Source organism: Quercus robur, chromosome 4 (genome assembly GCF_932294415.1).
Source record: "Quercus robur chromosome 4, dhQueRobu3.1, whole genome shotgun sequence".
NCBI lineage: Eukaryota > Viridiplantae > Streptophyta > Magnoliopsida > Fagales > Fagaceae > Quercus > Quercus robur.
Window position 1 is genome coordinate 76,049,892 of NC_065537.1, and position 22,429 is coordinate 76,072,320.

Consider the following 22,429-nt stretch of genomic DNA (forward strand, 5'->3'; position numbering starts at 1 on the left):
AACAATAAGTTCAATCCAAACGAATCATTTGGTGGGGTTTGGATTAGGCGTCTACGTTTACAAGTTTGCGTTTTTTTTTTTTTTTTTTTTTTTTTTACATGTTTCAGGGAGTAATGTGGCTACTGTTCATTAACAGTAGCCGCAAAAATTGACTTTTCCACAGTGAACAGTGCACTCGTGTACTGTTCACAGACCCACAAATTTCACTTTTAAAAAATGGATCCCACAGTACTATTCACATATTTAAAAATTATTTTGCTACAGTGTTTTCAATTTCAGTTTTAGTAAAAATAAGCTCAATCCAAAAAGAGGGAAAGGGAAAAGATTTTTTAAAATACAGGAAGAGAGAGAATAAATAAAACATTATTTTTAATTACAAATTTGGAGGTGGTTAAAGATGACAACCTAGCTCACTAGCATATGGGATGAAAATGTATATATATAAATATATATATATATATATATATTTATATATATACATTTTGCATCTTTAAACACTATTTTATCAATTTACTCTATATTTTTATTTTTATTTTTATATGCAACTCAATAAAATAATATAAATTACTTAATAAAATAATAAAAAGTATTATTCTCTCTTATTTTTCTCCCATTGTCTTTTTCTCTTCACGCATAACTACAAGATTAAAAAAAAATTTTCTTGTTGCATATATGCAACCTCACTATTCATAGGTAGCAAGTTTTTTTAAGCATAGAAACTTGCATGGAGTGGGTTTTTGCTGTTTTGGATTGTAAAATAGCAATTGGGGGTATTTACACCCCTACTGTTAGTGCTCTTAGCTCTATTTCTAAATTTTTTAAGTATAGCTTGTTTGTAGCTTGCATTTTTTTAGTATTTTAGTTGCTAGCATCTTTAAATGCTTTACAAGAAGTGATAGTCGATATTTTAATTTTTTTGACAAAACTACACTATTTGTATTTGATGTATATTTGAAGTTTACCTTACGAGCGTAATTGGTTCCTCAAGTTCTAAAAGTGCATTATTAGTCCCTTTAGTTTTAAAGATGAGCAGTATTAGTCTATCTTTAACTACTATTAGAATTATTTATATGGCTAATTGAATAGTGACCCAAAATTTTTTTAACTAACAAAATTACAAAAATTATTTTACACGTAACTGACCCTGTTCCAAAATCAAATTTTTATCCTACTCGGTTCTAAATCAAACCCAGCTTGGCCATCCCCATCTAATTCTAAAACGCAGGAGATAGAAGATCTCTCTTCACCTTAATCAAATCTTAACCCTACAGCAAAGCCCTCATCGCCTCAAACAATCCAATAAGAAGAAGAAGACATGATGGGCTCCGTTGTTGGCTGGCAGTGCACTTGTTTCTCCTTGCTCCTCTAACTAACGCTACACCAAAAAAGGGTGGTCCAAGAAGGACTTCCCTCTTTCTTTCTCGAAGAGATCAACGACATTGTACCTTGTTATTATCTCGTATAACATGTGCTTTGATTGTTGATTATTTAATTCCGCTCCTTATTCATTTGAAGATTGTTGGAATCTGGATCTATATTCTTACTTTGTCTACTGTTTTCTTTCTTGATCATTGTATAATTGAATTGCAAGCCAAAATTTTTCTTTATAGTTTGGGATCATTTAGAATTACTGCATTGTGAAGACTAAAGACAGAGAAATTCATAATGCATAAGCCCAATCTCAAATTGAGTCAGTCGGCATTGAGGATTGCACTATGGGATTCGATTTTTGGGCTATCTGAGTTTAATCACTTTCTCTCTCATTTCAGAATCTGATGGCTGTATCAAAAAAAAAAAAAAAAAAAAAAAATCTGATGGCCAAGTGGGGTTTTGATTTGAAACCAGATAGAATTAAAATTAGATTTTGGAACCGGATCAATTTGCTTCTTTGTTTAATAATTTTTGTAAATATTTTCATTAAAGAAATTGATAAGTTATCATTCCGTTAGCCATATAAGTAATACATTAATAGTAGTTAACAGAATAACTAATATTGCTCATTTTAAAAACTTGAGGGACTAACAGCACACACTTAAAACTTGAAAGACCAATTGCACTTACATTATAAACTTTAGGGATTAATAGTATAGTTTCGCCATTTTTTTTTTTACTAAAAGTGGTAGCCAACATCCTTGTCACCGTGAACTACAACTTATTATTGTGGTATCAACAAAAAGAGGCCAGATAAAAAAATGATAAATAGTTAAATATTGTGTTTATAATATTGGTTTACCTTGCTAATATAATGTAAATTAAAAATTACTCAAACAGATAATTACAAGGGGCCGTGATCATTTCTTTGCATATAAATTGTACAAATGACTAATAGGAGAAGGCAATCAATTGCACTTAAAAAAATAAATAAATAAATAAATAAATAAATAAATTCAACTTATCATTTTTTCCCTCCATTGTTATCTCACGTTAAAATATTCTATCACTTTTTAAATTTTTTGATCTAGTCTTAAGTTACAATAGTCCTCTTTTCCCAAAATATTTTTTAAAAAAAGTCATACAATAGTCCTTATCATTAAAGGATATGTGAAAAAAATTTAACAAATGAAGTTGCCACGTGGATGCTGCTCGATCATTGTTCAGCTTTTAAAATTTATCTTCCATTGATTTCTATTTTGGTGATTAAAGAGAATATTCGCGTGTAATTTTAGTAATATGGCTTTTTAAATAATACACATAAATAGTTTTATAAATCAACAAATATATTTGATAACTCTTATTTAATTGTAACTAAACTTTTTCTTTTATAAAAAAAATTAAAAAAGAAGCTCCAAAATAACTCACTTGTACTCATTCTCGTCAACTTGATAAAGGTCTAGTTAATGCACAGTGGGTGGGAGAGGAGTTTTGGATAGGGCCAGGTGTTTTCTACTTGGGCCTATTGAAAACTTATCTCTCCAATTTGGAGATATTTAAGGAGAGAAAATAAAGGACGAGAGGGGTTTTAGAAAACACCAAAACTACCCCTCCCACCCATTGTGCATTAACTTCATTACTCTTTTCTTCTTCTTCTTCATTTTTTTTTTTTTTAAATTTTGGGATGAATCAAGCAGTAGTTTTTTTTTCCTTTTTATTTTTAATTTTGTCAATGTGTTTTTTAAAATCAAATAGGCAATGGTTTTGGCTTTGTTTTGATTTTTTTAAATCAAATTGTAGGTTTTGGTTTTAAACAAAAATTCAAATGGTGGCTTTCACCTCTAATACAATATATTTAATATCATGGGAGTAATATATACAAACAATGTTTTTGTCCTCTTATTTTTCTTTCAACCAAACAAATGAGTTTTCCAACTCTCCACTTTTCCATCCTTCCAACCAAACACCATGAGAAAAAACTAAAATATTTTCAATCCTCTCACTTCTCCATTCCCTCAACCAAATGGATCCTTAATGATACCTCTACTGAATTTGCTCGTTGTGTTGGAGGTTGAGTAACCTAGCTTTGGATAATTAATTTACTCTTTTTTTTTTATCATGCATTTTCCTCAATTTGATCTCGAATCCCCAATTCTAGGTAAAAATGTAGGTGTGGGGAATCAAAAGACTCTAGAGTGGATGACGATGAGGCGACAATAGGTAGAGTCCATTGACAAGATAAAATTTCTCAAATCCGTTGTCTGAGTTGTGTCTTATATAGTGATGTAGCTTCAATTAGTTATAAAATTATAATTTTATTTCTCCACTTATTTTTAACTTTCTTGGTTGTTGGTATATGTATCAAGGTTTCTTTATGTTCAATCTTTTTGAGCTCAACTTAAGTTGTCAAGAGCCTCGTAACTCAATTGGTTGATACATCATTGTGTTTCCAACATTAACATTGATGTGACATTTATTCAATCTATATTACTCCCAGCATCCAGATTTCTAGGAATTTAATGCCTGACAATGTAACTATTTTTATGTTTGGTTTGATTAGAAATCTAATAAAATATTGAGAATACGAAATTCTTATATTTGATTTATTCATAGGAATCTTATAAGTATTATTTATTTTTCCCAAAATATCTTTTGATTCATATCAAGTCTCTTTTTTATCTCTCCAAATAAATCACAATTAAAAAAATATAAACTATAAATCTTGACAAATTCAACAAAATTATAGTACAACATTTTATAAATGGCATGTATAATACAAAAATAATTATTTAAAATTGTAAATTTATAATTATTATTAGGCAAAAATACCATTTTGTCCCTATATTTGGGGTCACAGTCAATTTGGTCCTTAGATTTTAGTAGCACTCAATTTAGTACTTGTTATTTCCAACTTACAAATTTGGTCTCTACTATTAATTCACTAACAAAAAATGTCTATGTGGCTAATGGATTGAACAGTTGGCAACTTCAAGCTTATGTGGCTTATAAAAAAAATAATATAAAACTAGCCTCTGAGCACATGCGTGAGAAAACGTTAATAATTTGTATCCATTATAATTTGTGATTACTACATTTTCCAATCACAAAAAAACCTAGGAGTGTTTTTTTTTTTTAAATAATAATAAAGTATTAGAAACATAGGTTTTTTTATAGGATAAAAAAAACAACGTGGGTTGTTTAACTTATTTTTCTATTTAAAAAAGTATATTAAAAGTAGAGTTGTTTTGAAAAAGTGGGTTAGTGGGAGAGTGTTCCTATTTTATAAGCAATGTTTGTTGGCAACTTTTTTCGATTGTATGAAAATGCCAATTTCAAAAAAGGCCAACAAAACATCACCATGAAAATGTGCAATCATTGAAAATGGTCTTTTATCCTAGTTTAAAATAAGAGGTTAAATAGTGGCACAAAAATCATGAATTGATGCATAATTCAAATGTAACAACAAAACTCCAAACAATCATTCTCCTCCTAGCCAAAGCAAAAATTATTCTCCTCCAAAACCCCAACTATCTAACATAGCCAATTTGCTTCAAAATAAAGGATACCATTTAACCACATATTAAAACAACTTTAAATATAACAACTTGCTAAGCATGGCCTCCAAATTATTTGAAAATTAAAGATTTATCAACCAACTAATTATCGCCATAGTCTCCATATTCACACATCCATTTCTTGATAAAAAAATAAAAATAAATAAATAAATAAAACTTTCTATTCTTCCCATATGTTTCCACTTGCATTTCCACGAATTAGGCTTTATGTAATGCTACAAAATAAGTAAAAATTCTTCAAATCCCACGTTCAGAAATAAAACATTTCATTCATATAGCAAATTTCAACAAAACCCACAAAAAAGAAGGAGTTTTGATCTTTGGGGGGATTTTTTCGCCATTTAACACCAGTTTAGGAACAATTTTGTTAGTTAGCAGGTTTTCGAAACCATTTAGAAAACTAGCATCTCCAGTCTAAAAGACTTGAGTTCAATGTAAAAATCGAGCCTGTAACACTCGAGTCCCAAGCTGATGTGGAAAAAATTTTCCACATGGAACTCAAGTTCCATATAGCTGAAAGAAAAGAAGAAGGTGTATAGACTGAGTGAAGAAGAAAGAAGGCATCCAATAAAAGTTATGGTGGTTTTGGTGAAAATAACATTGACGGCGTTGATGTTTTTGTCTCCGACAGAATGGTGCTTCCTTTGTAGACTGAGATGAAGTCCAAGGAATTTTTCCCTCTTTAAGAATGGAGGCAGTGAGGATTTCATTTCAATCCATTTGATTCATATTTATTCAGTTTTTCATCTCCAATACTATCTCTCTTTCTTTTCTCTCTGTTTTTCATTTTTCCACCTTTGTTACTCTAAGCTCTTCTTTTAAGCTTTGCCTCCTGTTTACAATTCAAAATTAAAATTATCTGAGAATTTATTTTTCTCTCTATTTTTACTTTTCCACCATTGTTAGTTTATGCTCTTCTTTAAGCTTTAGTTCTCGTTTTCTAGGTTTCTTTAAGCTTTGTTTCTTGTTTTGTTATTATTTTCTGGGTTTCTTGAGAGAAGATGTGAGCATGTTTATTTTTGGGTTTGTTGAGAGGAGATGAGAGCAAGTGTTTTATGGGTTTTGCTAAGGGAACTTAAGTCTTAAAGACTTAAGTTCCATGTGGAAAAAATTTCCACCTAAGCTTTACTAGCACATTGAACTCGAGTCTCTGAGACTTGAGTTGCTATAGTGAACTCGGGTCTGACAGACTCAAGATGTTTTTTTCCTAAATAGTTTGGAAATGATGCTAACTAATGAAATTGTTAGCATTTTGGTGTTAAATTGCAAAAATCCTCTTTCGGATTATAAACATGTTGGGCAACCTTTAAATCATTGTGTAGGACGACCCAGTCTTTTGGGTTGGAGAAACGAACAGCCTAAGAGGCGATCATCGAGGCCACTCTTGCCTTCAATGGCACCGTTTTCAATAGCCCCAATTTAAACAGTTCGAATTCAACTATCATGCTTCTTCACTGTTGTTAGATTTAGAGAAAGGCAAGAGGAAAGTAGAAGGAAGGGTTGTAGAATGAGAAAAGGTTGCTTTGGCACTTTAGAGAGAGAGAGAGAGAGAGAGAGAGAGAGAGAGAGAGAGATAAAGAAAGAAGTTGCAAGAGCTGGGAAGGAATATGGTAGGTACAAATTTCTAACTTCCTAGAGCCAGAATGTTGTGTTTGTTAATTGATTTTTAAGGGAAAATGCTAGTGAGAATTAGATTAAGAGTTTGAAATTGTAGGTTTTGGCAGAGATGAAGAGAGAAACTGATGACAAGAGTTGGGTAAAGAGAAAAAACGGATGGGAGAGGGATTGTAGACAATGTAGAGTGCGTTTGTGAAAAAAAAGTGTTTGTTTGATATTTTGTAACTACTGGACAAGTGAAAATATAACTAAAACATTTCCTTTTATTCCATGAAAATGCACACTATTTAGTGTTTTTAAAAGTAAACGTGGCAATAATTTAAATAGTCATATGGCACAATGAGAGTAGTCAACAAAAATCAAATGTTTCGCTTTATATTATATTATACTAGATTACGTCCCGCGCAATACGCGAATACTTTATAATTTCATTTTGAAATAATTTCTAACTAATTTTTATGATCCATTAAAAAAATTTAATCTTGTGGTATAATATTTACATAATTAGCTTCAATTATATTATATATTAAAAAAGCGGAAAATAAAAAAGAAACATAAATTACTATAACATAATTAAGAATATGTGTGTTGCGTGAGTGAATTCACAATTATTTAATTATTTTGGTTAAGTTACCTGCACAATTATTATTTTTACATCCTTTGAAAGAGAACGAGCATATAATTGGTTTGGTTTGTGAGTATTAACCTAACTCCTATCTAGCAATGAATGGTTTGAGAAATAGATATCAAAACTATATATTTCATCAACATGGGGCAAAAATTCCCTTAAATTGCCAAATCATTATGAAGTACATTCCTCCAAGTAATTCTTGAATCTTTTCAGCTAGCTACAACAAAGATACTAATTCTCAAGAAGCTACATGGTATTGATTTTTTTAATAAATATACCCGCTAGTGCTCAAAAGAGAAGTAAATTCCTGTATGTAAACCACCAAATTATGCCCAACACATTATTTCTCAATCATTGCATCACTATGGAATCGAGTCCAGAAGGAACATAATTTTCTTTAACCACAACCATCTTTATAAAGAAAATGAAAGGGGTGATATCTCACCATTGTGCAACTTATTAATAGAAGTGTAAGGATTCATTTATAATGAGTTTCCAAATCTTTGAAGCTTCTAATATATGTTATCTATGGCCAAATGCACTAAGAAATACATCCTTTGGCACCAAGACCAATATTTCTACTTGGAACTCTCATTATGTATTCTCAAGAATTTACTGGATACATACCAAGACCTAACACCCTGAAAATGTCTTACACATAAGGGACATTTTTGCCACCATGAATTTTCAATCCAAGTGTTGCAAATATGTCATTAGTTATTGAAGCAGAACTCAGATAGGTGCAACTGAAAACAATACAATTATTGGAAATTTGTTAAGTCCTTGAGGACCATGATCCAACCAATTTTTTTTTAAAAAAAAGTTCAAAGATTGGAAGGATAAGAACTAATATTAACAATTTTCTTATAGAAATTTATAGAGCCTAAGTATTAACAACCAAATTGATGATATGCATCTGGCAAGTTCTAATATACCTAGAACCGATCCATCAAATATATATATATATATATATATATATATATACACATACCTAGAACATAAAATTATTAAAATTTCTAAGGCAGCCATAAAACACATGAAAATTTTGAGTAGGGAAGACATGGAGTGGAATATATACATCATATATTACAAAGTTAATTTTGGACTTTGTAAATGTTAAGCCCTAGATGGGAAAGTTACTTGTATCTACATAAAAAATCTTGTGGCTTCTTCAACATCCAAAAAAAGTCATGAACACATATACCTTTGCACATGTTATATTGCACACACTACCTTAGAGTCTTAAACTTCTAGTTATGTCCCTACACTTATTTTACGTGACTATTGTTACCTGGACCCTGTTAGTGATAGTAGCATTTCTAGAACAAACAGCAAGGATAAGAAGCTTAAGGATGATAATGGTTGATTTCAGAAAAGAGGGCTCAAGGTTGAAGAAGACTGAATTGAATTTGGGAGTTACCGTTGGTTTTCAAATATGGAGGAAACACACCGTTTCACTAAAGGATGTTTATTAAAACGCTCCATTTCGTATGTGCTGTTACTTAATTATTGGTTAAGCAGAAACAGTGTCGTATGATATGCTAGAAATGCAGTTGATTTTGGTGCGAAGATCAGTTAGTTTAGTTTGTTTTTCTTTTCCTATTTTCACGAATTGGATCCGTATAATGTGAATTTATTTGTTATTCAGTTATAGACAGATTGTACTATAAATTTGTTTGAACAAAAAAAAAAAAAAAAAAGAGATAGAGAGGGAGAGAGAGAAAGAGACTAAATTTCATACCACATCAAGAAAAACCCTTCTCTGTCTTCTTTGTTAACTTCAAAGTTCAACCGAAGCCTCTCCCTATTGCCTGTACCTTCTTTGTCTGCAATTTGTTTTCTTGCTCTTCTCACTTGCTGCCTTGTGATGTCCCTTGTACAGTGAAAAGGAAATCTAATATAAACTAATCAAATCTAACCCGAAAGCCTAAATATAAATGAAGCTAACCAAAATACCAAAACCTAAATCATATTTAGTGAACTAATTTTAAAAACATAAATACCGGCAGTCTAAAAGTAAAATTAAGGCTGAAGATTGTGGTAAGACAATCTCACAATGGCGGTTCCTAACCTTTTGATTCTGTAATCTTCTTGCAAAATACCCACCATCTTATCTATCAGAGATCTTTGTGAATTTGTGCTTTGACAAAAGGATGGAAAAAACATATCGACAAATGCGTTTATTTGAGGAAGAAAATAGGTAGTTCTAATGGCAATTAGCTTTGGACAAATGGGTTTTACATTTGTGTGAGATGTAGTGTCTAGCTTTGATTATTTAGACGTGTTTGTCTCGAATAACCTTTTGCTTTTTAACTTAAACATTGTGGAGTTTTAAGTGGGTTTTTTTTTTTTTTTCCTTCTATATGTCAAAACAGCTATATTGATGAGGCCTTGTGATTATGATGAAGACACAACAACCAACAACCTATTATTGATATAGCACATCAATTAATAAATCAACAAAATAATTAAACATACAAAGGACACATAAACAAAAAAATAGAACTCTCACTAAAGTGTTTGACTTCCTTAGACAATGTAGCTCAAGTCATAGTAAACATTACCTATATATATATATATAAAAGTAATTGATGGGAAAAAAATTTTTTTGAACCTCAATCCTAAAGCCCACTTGATGTATTTTAAAATGAAATAGAATTTGGTGAATTTTTAATAGAATACAGCATTGGTTCATTAAAAGACACATATTAAGCTATTATTATTTCTGCACATGCATAAACTCCAAAACTTCATGGATGTCCCATTTTAGAGAAGGAAAACACATAACAATGCACCCAAAATTTTCCATGATTAACATTTCATAATGCTTAACGATATGGCATGAAGGGAGTTCTAAATAAGAAAACTTAAATAAAAGAATCCACCCATACATAAAGGCATGGAATATTCATTGATAATTGTCAGGTGGAATGTTCATTGTCAATTTCTACTTTACTATTCATTTCGAAGTTTTATACTAAAATTCAAATTAGTTTCACGGTGCTTGGTCTTATATTCATAATTAATTCAATCTGATATTAATGGCCATTTATAAGTGGCAATGGAACTAAAAAAAAATTAACTATATAAAAATCATCTACCACTAAAAATTACTGTATTCCTGTTTTTGTCATATATCCACCAGTTTCAAAACTGGGCAAAGTTGTACATTAAGGAATCAATCCTTGAGAATGTGCACATGTTTAGAATTTTTGAGGGGAAGCACTAATATTAAAAATTAGATTCACTAGCTACTTCTAAGAGGCATCTGAAAAATTAATTAATCTTCATGTTGATCATGGCAATATACAATTAAATAAATATCTCGAAGAAAATTCAAATAAAATATATGTAAAGAAACATCTAGTAGAAGTCCTATAAACAAATAGAAAAGAACAGAATAAATCATATAAGAAATGTGTAAAACAATATGTGCCTGTTTAGGTATAGATTGTTGTAGAGAGAGAAGCACCATCCAACAAAGAAGACATGGTTGGCAGCATAGTATGCAGATTGTAAAATTAATCACAGAACATCCGAGAACCATTTTAATCCTAATATCTAAAACAAAAACAAATAGAAAAAAAATCCTAACCCAAATAACTAAATGAAAACAAAATAAATTCTAACCCAAATACCTAAAAATCAGACCAATCCAACCAAATATCCAAACATAAAGCATATTTAACATTCAATTAAAAAAAATTACTGGTGATGGTTCCAATAAAGTGGAAACTATAACTAGTAGAACTGCTAAGACTTGGATTGCTTCCAAGGATTTGCCTTTCCACCTATAAACCCAGAAAAAGAAAAGCTAAAGAAAAACCCTTTAATTTTTTACTACACAGATTTGAAATTGAAACCAATCAATGACAAATGAATTCTACAATTGAATCCAATAGACAGTTAAATAAATCTAAATTTGTACTTGATAAACGCTGAATGAACAAATTAGAAACTCTTCTCCAGGAATGTTCATTCAGGAAGCGTAAAGAAATTGAAGAGACCGAAAATACTCTCTGCTTTGTAATCCACAAATTACCCAAAACAATTTTAACTCAAAAATCCAAAACCAAACCAAAGCAACACATATACCCTAACCATAAACCAAATCTAATCCTATAATTGATAATAAAAAAAAATCTAACCCAAATGCCTAAAATTTGACTGACAATAGTTAGCATTGCTGTAACAATTCAGTAGGGTTCAGACAATGTTCATGCTCTTTTTCATTTAAGCATCCACAACAATAATAATCTCTAAGAAAATGCATCAATTAACCTTTTTTTTAACCTTAGTAAAATACATATATGTTCAATATACAAATCTCACCAATAATGGAGGAATTAAAGGTTCTCTAAAGAGACTGCATCAAATTTTTTATTTTTTATTTTAAAAACATTAAAGCAGAAATATTTTCAACTGGCAAAATTCCCTAATAATGGAGAATTAAAAGGCTTTCCGAGATATAACTCCAAAAGTAAATGAATTTATTCTGTTCTAGCATGTTCTTATGTTGCAGTTATCCATGATGATGAGCCCTAATTATTATCCATTTCCCTTCATATTGACTCCTAGAAATGTGCTACAAAATTTCAAAGATTAGTGGCAGATGGGAAGCCAAAGATTTTTTTCTAATTAAAAAATGATAAGTCACTAACCAATTTGAGTCTTAAGAATTGAAAATGATCTCTACCATATTTAGATGTACCAAAATCAAGAGTTCAAAATATGGTAATCCAGTAACAATAATTAAATTGAAGATCATAATTATAGCATTTGGCAATCATAAGCTCATAAAGTACTGTCTTCTGTGTTTTGTAATTGTAGTTGTAATGTGAACTTGTAGACATGTTAACTATAGGTATAAGTAGCACTTCATGTGTGGGAATTACTACATTTTTTTCGTAAAACATAAATCATGCATTTTCAACAATTACAGAATAATCACTAAAAGCAAGACAATGTAATCATTGAGTTAGACTGAATTGGAAAACCTCACAAACACACAAATAAGCCAACTTGATTACAAAACATAACAGACAAAAAAAAAAAAAAAAAAAAAACTCTAACTATCTATTTGGCTATCGGAAGAAGATTAATGGAATCATAATAGTGTTATAGGTCAATTGAATCCAGAACAAAAACCAATTCAAACCTGAGTCTACCCACACCTAAATATGAAAAAAACATCTTGATCTACCTTAATCGGAAAAATCTTCAAATTAGCACTTGAATCAAACCATTCACTTACAAACCGACAACTTTGAGTACAACACTACTTATTTAATAGGAAGAATAGTAGCCTGAGCCTATATGCAAAAATTAGTGAAATTAAGATGGATGCACAGAGTTCCAAAATTAAGATACCCAAACTTGTAATAAATATTTGGTTATTTGGGTTTCGTCACACATTCAAGCATTCATTCAAATACAAAAACAATAAATAGGCTTTTAGGATAGAGAAAAATTATAGTGTCATGAAAAAATAAAATCCCTAATTGTCAGTCTTCCAAAGAGAGAGAGAGAGAGAGATTGGCATTAAATTATAGACAAATTTCATATTTGCATATTCCTGTTTCTTCTATTGAGGCGAACATTTTCAGTATTGCATTCAAACTAATTAACCAGAATTGATTTAAACAATAGGGGATGTTAGAGATATATATTAGACATATTAGCCCAATGTAATAGGCCCAAGCCCAATCCTACTTGTACTAGTAGTCTAGGGTTTAGTTGCCTATATATACTCATGTTAGGGTTCATTGTAATACAGGTTATTGTACTACACTCTTATACACAATAAAGATATAGCCCTTAAGGGATTCCTCCGTGGATGTAGGCCGTCAAGGCTGAACCACGTAACCCTCGTGTTCTCGGTGTTCCTATTATATGCTTCCTCTTCCGCATCCATTCTAGCATACACAACATGGTATAACACATCGCGATGCTAATATTTAACAGGGGATATATTGTATGGGTTTTTCTTTAGAAGAAATCAATAAGAATAGCAATTGAATATAAACATAGCAAACACAATAAGAGAAGTAGAAGTTTGGCCAAAATGTAGTTTTGTTTCGGCTTTGGAGTTGTGAAGGTTATGAAAAGGGGCTAGAACTGATAATATTTGAATTGAAGACTGGAGATATTTCATGGGTCCCTAAAACAATTCTAGTGAATAACAAAGCATTAACATTTGCATAGAGAAAAAAAATGATATCAAAAAATTAAAACTAAACAAAGAGCGCGATAAATTTTTTGAACAATAAAAAATAATCGGAGGGAAATAGAGACAAAGCCACTAAATTTCATACCACATTAAAAAAAAACCCATTGTCTTCTCCGTGAACTTCAAAGTTCAACCAAAGTCTCTCTCTAATGCCTGTACCTTCTTTGTTTACATTTTTTTTCCTGCTCTCTTTGTTGCTGTTTGACCTTGTACAGCATAAATGAATCTAATATAAATCAATCAAATCTAACCTAAAAGCCTATATCTAAACGAATCTAAACAAAACACCCAAAAAAAAAAATTACTAGTAGCGGGTCCGGCAAGCTAAACCTTGTAAGCGACATGAGAGGCAGTCTTTTGGGAATGGAAAATAGGTGATGGTTAGAGGCAGATTTGAGTGAAGATTTCTGAGATTTTGAAGGGATTACTTGTATCAGTGAAGGTATCTACTTTTAATCGAGAGTAAAGGTTTTTTTTTTGAGAAGCAAGAGTGAGGGACTTTATCGGTGTTTGAAGAAATGAATCAGTGAATGTGAACGTATGTGCGGTTTGGATTGAATTTATATGATTTGACCAATGGATACAGCATATGGCATTGACGTTTTTGCTGTTTTGGGTTTTTAGACGCGTGGCAGATTTTTAAGTAGAATTTGATCTTCTATGGTGTTTCCCTGGAAGAAAAAAAAAAAAAAAAAACAGAGAGGAAAACATACTAGGAATTGAAATATACAATTGCAGTAAACCCTAATTAGAAACCCCCAACTCCCAAAATTAATAACAACTAAATAAGTATCTATCGGGTTTTGTTTTCAGTGGTGGGGAAACCGATGGTTCCAAAAAATTCTCTTTTAAGCTATCGGGTTACGGCTCCGACGAACTCTATTCTCTTTCCCCTTTCCTTTTGATTGCAATTTACTGATTTAAGTGGTTTGTTTTCTTTTATATTGAAGGCTATCAAAAGGTGTTTTAACCGTGTGAAACAGATCAAAAGGTGTTTTCCAAATCAAAACCCCAAAAAAAAAAAAAAAAAAAAAACTATGAACACAGATATTAGAGAACAGGGAAAGGCTTAGTAATATAAATAAATAAATAAAAAATCAGAAAATTGAGAAAACAAAAATTTTCATGGAGAACCCAAAAGCCCAAAACAAAAAGGAATCAAAACCAAAATCAAATCTAAACCTATCCAACAAAAAAACTCAATAAAAAGTAATATTTCATACCCAAATCTAGAAATATGGAGAAAAACGTACCGGAACCGGTTTTGATGATTTGATGGTGGCAGATATATAGCCTAACGGTGTTGATGCCCATAGATTTTTCTTTCTGCTTGCAGCAGCACTCAAAGTCTGGCAAAGGAACGAAGAACTATCTCTGTATGCTACATTTTTTTTTTTTTTGGGGACAATTGCAAGCCTTTTAAATGTATTTTAACCGGTTATTTTTCCTTTTATACTGAGATGCTATCAAATGGTGTGATAACCTAACGAAACAATATAATTTATCCTTTTTTAATTGCAAGCGTGGTAGAGTTTTAAATGGCCAACCAGTGCAACGTGCGGCTGGTTTAACTTAAAACCTATATACGTGGCAACATTTTAAGGGGCCTTTTTTCCTACATCGCAACACCTTCTTTGTAAGGTCACAATTTGGTTCCTAAGCCCAAAAGGTAAAAGGATTTAGGCCAAAGAGCCCAATACAATGAATTTGTAGAGAGTGGGTCAGAAAACTAGGCTCTAATGAGTTGGGCAACAATTATAATGGATCCAGATGACAAGAAAGGAAAGATGGACTAGTTTCGAGGAGATCAATTCTTGTATATAACCAGTCCATCTTTCCTTTCTTGTCATCTAGATCCATTATAATTGTTACCCAACTCATTAGAGCCTAGTTTTCTGACCCACTTTTTACAAATTCATTGTATTGGGCTCTTTGGGCCTAGATCCTTTTACCTTTTGGTCTTAGGAACCAAATTGTGACCTTACATCCTTAATTGCAGGAAAATGCTTTTGCTGTTATATATAGTATATGATATGACTAGTCGTGGATCCTGCACGTTACGCGTGATAATATTTTTAAGGTGGTCTCATTAAATTTATTTTTGCAGTTTGGACTAATTTAATAAATAGTAATGTATTTCATAATTATATTTTCATAAATGTAATATATAATTTTTGTCATACCAAAATTAAAAACAATACAATTTTTCTTAGGAATTCAAAAGGTTGAAAAAATATTTACAAGATTTTGTGTATCATTAAAAGTAACTAAATTTGGAAATTATTTTTTAGTGTTTTAAAAAAAAATTTCACACCCAATTTTTTCTACTGTACAATCAAAAACACCGAGAAATGTATAAAAAAATTTATAATAGTAAAAAAAACTACATTTCAAATAAAAAAGAAAAGGAAAAATAAAACTCACATCAAAGTCAAATTCATTCTCCTAAATATGTAAAACATTTCAAATGTAATGTGATCAAGCCAAATATTCAATGCATAATCAAATTCAAAAAATTTACCCTATTATACATAATGATTGTAATCAAGATAAATATTGTGTTAATGCTGTCATAATCTAATCTAACATTTAATCCAACATGCGAAAAATGAATAGATAAATAAATAATTTTAAACTCAAAATTGAATTTCTTTTCTTAAAAATCTCAAAAAATACTCTAATGAGATAAAGAAGATGAGCAATACAAAATATTCGTAAATGCTTAAAAACAATTACTCACACATTTAAAAACATCATATAATAAAGTTATAACAATTTGGTGCTAATTTGTTAAACAATATATTTACAAACCATGAAAGGAAACTGCACAAAGACCTTTTTCTTCAACTGCACTAATTGTTCTTCATCTTATTGTCCAAACTATCCTACTGTTTTCCAAATAAACTAAAACCTAACAATAACACAAAATATGGACATATTATAATATAATTTTTCCCAAATCTGTTCAATAACATTAAAAGTATTTAGTGTTGTAAATAAAAGGATAAAAAAAATACTTGCATCAGGAAACACATATGAGTTAGTCAATAATAAGACAATGAGTGTACAAATTAACTTCATAAAAAATCCAACAAAAAATGAAAAAAAAAATGAGAGAGAGAGAGAGATAACCTTTTTGTGTGGGAAAATAAAATATACATAAAATGGGAAAGAGTGACAAATTTATAGTAAGAGTATGAGAATAAGAAGAGACAAAATAAAGGAAGATAAATGGACAAAATTATATGTAAAGTTAAAACCGTTTAAGAAGAATATGTATAGACAATACTTAGTTATAACATTAAAATTAAAGTAGATAAATATGTAATGTGAAAACCGCTTAAAATGAATTTGTAAAGCCAATGTATTATATATTTAATAATTTCAAAAAATTTTAAAGTAAAAAAATAAAATAAAATAAAATAATGATGTGGCAATGACGTAGAGAATGAGGTGGCTTAATAAGAGCGTAGCAACAATAAATGCTACGCTTCAGCTTTTAGATATACTAGTCGCTAACCCGTGCGATGCACGGGAAAACTATTAGAAAATAATAAAGTATGCATATATTAAAAGACAATTTAAGTTCATGTGTGCTTGCAAGGGATATATTAAAAGTCTTATCTTTGAGACAAAGAACTAATGTAAACAAACTAATCTTACATAAAACAAATTAAAAAAAAAAAAAAAAAAAAAAAAAAAAAAAAACATAAAACTGATGTCACGGGAAATTCAGCCACATAGTAGTAATATGTAAATCTCTTAAAACCTAAACCTAAACCTATACTTAAACTTAAGGACTAAATATTTATGCGCCTTCTCTTGCTTTCCTGATGTATTTGGTTAAAAACATAAAACTGATGTCACGGGAAATTCAGTCACATAGTAGTAATATATAAATCTCTTAAAACCTAAACCTAAACTAAACCTAAACGTAAGGACTAAATATATAAACAAACTAACCTTACAAAAGCTGAACTTTATAAGCTAAAATCTATACCGTGAGTTGTAGATCTTGAATGCTATACCGTGCGTTTAGGGCTTCCTACATCTGGAGAGAGAGAGAGAGTTTGCAGAAACCAAAGAAAATCTCTCTATAGCTTAAGAAACACAATATACTAAAATCAAAGAGATAAAATTTTCAAAGGACAAAATATTATAGATAATTTAAAAGAATTTTGATTTAATTCTTGAACACCGCAACTCCATAAAATCCATACTAATAATAATATTTTATGATAGAGCAGTTAGAATTTTGGTTTAATTCTTGAACACTGAATTGGAAATTGATTATGTGAGTATTCAATGGTAAACAAAGTACTATGTATTAATTAATATATAAACAAAACTAACCTTACAAAAGCTGAACTTTATAAGCTAAAATCTATACCGTGCATTGTAGATCTTGAATGCTTTAGGACTTCCTACGTCTGGAGAGAGAGAATTTGCAGAAACCGTGGCTTTATATTTCTTAACTTGAGGGAAGGTAAGGTTGCTAGGATTTTGTAGATCTTGAATGCTTTAGGACTTCCTACGTCTGGAGAGAGAGAGAGTTTGCAGAAACCGTGACTTTATGTTTCTTAACTTGAGAGAGGGGTAAGGTTGCTAGGGTTTTGAGGGGTTATAATTTTTATTTATTTTTTATTTTTTAAATATTGTGCTGACGTGGAAAATTGTGGTGTCATTTTTTATTTTTTAAATATTGTACTGACGTGGAAAATTGTGGTGCCAGCAAAGGCTTCGGTTTTATATATATATATAGACTAGTGTTTAACCCGCGCAATGTGCGGGATCATTTTATGAATTAGAAAACAATCAACTTAATATATTATACTTAATGTGATCACAACCCAAACTTTGGTGGTATTTACAGAGGAGCCTGACAAATTACATTAAAATAAAACAGACATGCCTTTTCACAATTACTTGGAGCCAAACAAATTAACCTTTAATGCAATATAATCGCAATCATGTTGAAACAGTCTTTGAAGGCAAGAGTTATGAAATAAAATCTGAACATAATTAAATGAATGAATTTAGCATACATCAAGAGCGTTACTTTTTTAATTTTTTATGCAATGCTAAGCTTATATTCACCACCAACGCCACTGCAATTTTTTTGCATAGGTGCATCTACATCAAATTGTTGAAACAATCGATATGCATAGTATTCTCTCATTGTAACAGAATCAGTTGTATCGGATCTTATTCCATCTACATTACTATACAAAATGCCAAGCCTAAAGCCATCCTCGCAAGGAAGGAACAATACAAATCTAACCCAAAAATCTAAAACCCAGCCAAAAAACCTAAATCAAAACCAACCCAACCAAAATACCCAAAACTAACTCATATTTCTTAGTTCATAACCAAATCAAAGGAAAAAAAAAAAAAAAAAAAAAAACAAGACCAAAACAAATGTGTGATTGCATTAAAGATAAATTAATATAAATGAATCTAAATGCTTAGAAAGTTGAAGAGACCAATTTGATACCGATAAGGTCTAATAAATAATAATGGTGACTTCTTAGAATCAAGCATGCTATCAACTATAGTCAAACCCAAAACACTATTATGCCATGATAAAAAATAAACTGTTTTTTTAAATGATAATTTCCGCAATTTCTGAACATGTAGGCAGGTTATATTCTCTTCCATTTGTAGTTCGGGAGCCAATAAGATGTAATCTTAAACGGTGAATATCAGTATCAATGAAACAGTTTCTAGACATCCAAAATATCTTCACCAAACTGTTTGATTCATCAAAAATTTGGACCAATGCATCAACAATAGATGTATCAAGGTCACTATTAATTTGACCACTGCTAAAGATGTTCATTCTATATTAAACTTCATTTTCAGTATCATAGAAATATAATATTTCAAATTGTGGATCTTGACCATCATTAGGAAGAAGAGTTCCAATTCTATGGTGGTTTTGGCCATTAAGTTTGAAAATGTAAGGGCCTCTTCCATCATTAATTCTATTATCCACCTTGCCACCCATAGATGTCATCACGAACATTGCATTATAACTTCTGATTAGAGTTCTGAATGTTTTAGATCGTTGACTACCAAGAGGATCTAAAAGCTCATCAATAAGAGGAGGTGCTTTCTTAAGCAAAGGCAACTTAACCTTACCCACCATACAAAGAGAGAATTTTGGGTTCCTAGGCCTCTTAGATTTGACTGTTCTCTCTTCATACCATTAAAATTGAACCGCAATACACGCATACATAAGAAGGCAGGCCAAAATTCCAAGGTTCAGTAAATTTTCCTATATGAATTTTAAAATATGAGAACAACAATAATGATGTAAACAAAAATGAATATCAAATTTTTTTTTCTTGTAAATTTAAGTTAAGTCATTTACTTGGAAATTCTTCACAACCACTCTCATTTTCGGATTCATGGATTTCTTGAGGTACATCACAATAATTGAATCCATCTTCTACCAAAGTATCATCTGTACTTATGTTCAATCTAGTTTCTTCATAGGAATGATCCATGTCAACATCAATATCTAATAATCAAATGTGAATTGAAAGTTTTATTTTCAAATTTTTATGAAGCAATGTTTAAAGAATTTATAAATACAAAGTGGCATAAAGAGACAAATCTCTTGACACATAAAAGTCCATATTTGTACCAGGTGAATGCAACATAGAGCAGTCATGAGTTAATTCCGTTCTATCCCTCCTTTTTTTTTTTTTCCTCTTTTCAGCAATGACCATTTCCCTGGATTCCCTAGCCTGGGTAAGTTTATTTTGTAAACTATTTTTTCTTTTATGCCATTTTCTTTTGGATCGTCTCTCAAACATTAGCATCCATCTTTTTAGGCGTGCTTCTCTTGCATTTTCCATTTTTTTTTATAAGTTAGAGATGACTGATCTGAATTAACATGTGGGGGAAAATATGTCATTATAAACACAAAATTTATGATAAGAGTCAATATAAATGAGATGCTACAAACTGGGTTCCTATAAAACATGTGATTGTGTGTTATATAATTAATTATAATTATTTAAAATTCAGAAAACATGGTAGGTTTATATAAATGAAACATTACAAATTTTGAATCAACACCCAACAAACACTGGTGGAGAAAAATGCAAGAGACCGAAATACATATATAAGCAATGCTGTCCCAATCTGCAACTATGTTTGATCATATCTAAAACAAATTCATAAAGTACTAATATACATCATTGACATAGTCAATCTTTCTTTAAAAGACTGATTTTCAATTGGTAATCTTAGTCATAGTTAATTTATGAAGTTTTCTACTAAAACTAAATGTTGATTAAAGAGTAATTAACACTGCAAATGTTTGATACCCCTTTGTAGCTTCAGCTTTGTGGTCATGCCACATTGGCTGCTACACACACAATCTTTGAATGTATTCTACAGTGTGGAACACAAAGAATAAGAAGTGTCCTCCAACCAAACATGTTCTACTAAATGAATTACATGCAAAACCTGTCAACTTAAAAGCAACAACATTCATTGTTTTATTAATGAAAATTCACACACCAACAACCATAAAGTTACAATAACAAAATACATTGAATTCTGTAGTTGCTATTTTTCCTTCTTCAATCTTTCTTCTTCTTTGATGCATTTTGTTTAGTAGCATTGTTTCGTTTGTGAAGCATTTGAATAGGCATGCCATCATCTTATTTTCCATCTTCAGCAGGTATGGATATATGTTAAGAAATCACATTGGGTTGATTTCAAAATTTTAGCAAGTAATAAATATTGATTTCGGAATTTAATCAAACAAATTGGAATCAAAGAGAGACTATATACCAATTAGGAATAGCTACCACATTGAATTCAAACCAATTAGGAGCAGCTTTTGTTTTATTTTTGTGGAACATAGTTTTTTATTTATAATGAAAATATTATAATTTTACAGGTCAATTCAATCCAAATATTTGAGAAAAAAAAATGGAAAATAATTATACAACAAAAAAGGGCATGAGTAACAATGAAGAAAACCCAATTGGATGGCAAAACAAAAAACCAATCCCTGATAAGCAAACAACACTGGTTACAAAACATATAACATAGGAAAATAAAATAAATAGATGCAACTTATGCATAGGTTAGTGCTTTTTAATTAACTTTCGTATTTATTTGTTTCTAATTTCAGCACAAATGAAAATCAATTATAATGTCATCAAAGGATAAATATAATTAACAAATTAGTAAATAACAGAGTACTAGAATTGTTCTTCCATGAAATCTAAAGACCAAAACCAACAAACACCAAAAAAGAATAAATGCTACAAAGACCACAAACCAAATATAAAACCTGGTTTGAAATTGAAATTAATGATTACATAATTATCACTAATAGAAATTCAAATCCTTCAAAACCAACACAATGTAATCATTGAGCTACACTGAATAGTAAAATTGCACAAAAACAAATAAGCCAAATTAATTGCAAAGCAGAGCAAACATAATAATAAAGACCCATGGACTAATCAAAAACATTAATTGAAGACAATTAGTAAATTAGTGGATCAATAGAGGTACATTGAATATAGTTGTTCTTTGGTCATTCAAGTGGAACTAAGAATGAAAGACATTTGTATAATATTTTATTTGTTTTTAAAATAAAAAGCTTTTTCTATAGATTAACAAACTAATCGAAACATTAGTGTGTACACCACACAACAATCTTGAGTAAATAATCCCTAAATATTCAATGACATAATTTTAAGCAATATGTTGGCTATTAAATTTACCCTTTTTTTTAAAAAGGCATTAATCAAATTCAATAAGTGAAAAAAAAAAAAAAACACACACACACAATTTACTGCCAAAAAAAATTCATTCATTCTTTAAAACAAATATACATTCCTTTAAATAAATATACAATCAAATGGAAAACATGACTTTTTAGCACAAACATTAAAGGGGTTTTAGACTTTTAGTTTTAGATTGCTTGAAAAAGGTTTTTCAGAGAAGAGAAAAACACAGACATAAATGCAATCA

The 22,429-nt window shown here is 30.3% G+C and overlaps 1 long non-coding RNA gene across 2 annotated transcripts; it reads right to left on the bottom strand.

Annotated features, from left to right (window-relative positions):
- Positions 1–7,203: 7,203 nt before the first annotated feature.
- LOC126723763 (uncharacterized) lies at positions 7,204–14,856 on the bottom strand. Of its 2 annotated transcripts, XR_007654456.1 has the most exons (4): positions 14,677–14,856; positions 13,509–13,629; positions 8,936–9,067; positions 7,204–7,940 (listed from the first exon to the last, which is right to left on the bottom strand). It is a non-coding gene; the product is annotated as an uncharacterized LOC126723763 (long non-coding RNA). The 2 variants fall into 2 exon arrangements; XR_007654457.1 differs by lacking the exon at positions 13,509–13,629 and having other exon boundaries at positions 14,677–14,853.
- Positions 14,857–22,429: the final 7,573 nt, after the last annotated feature.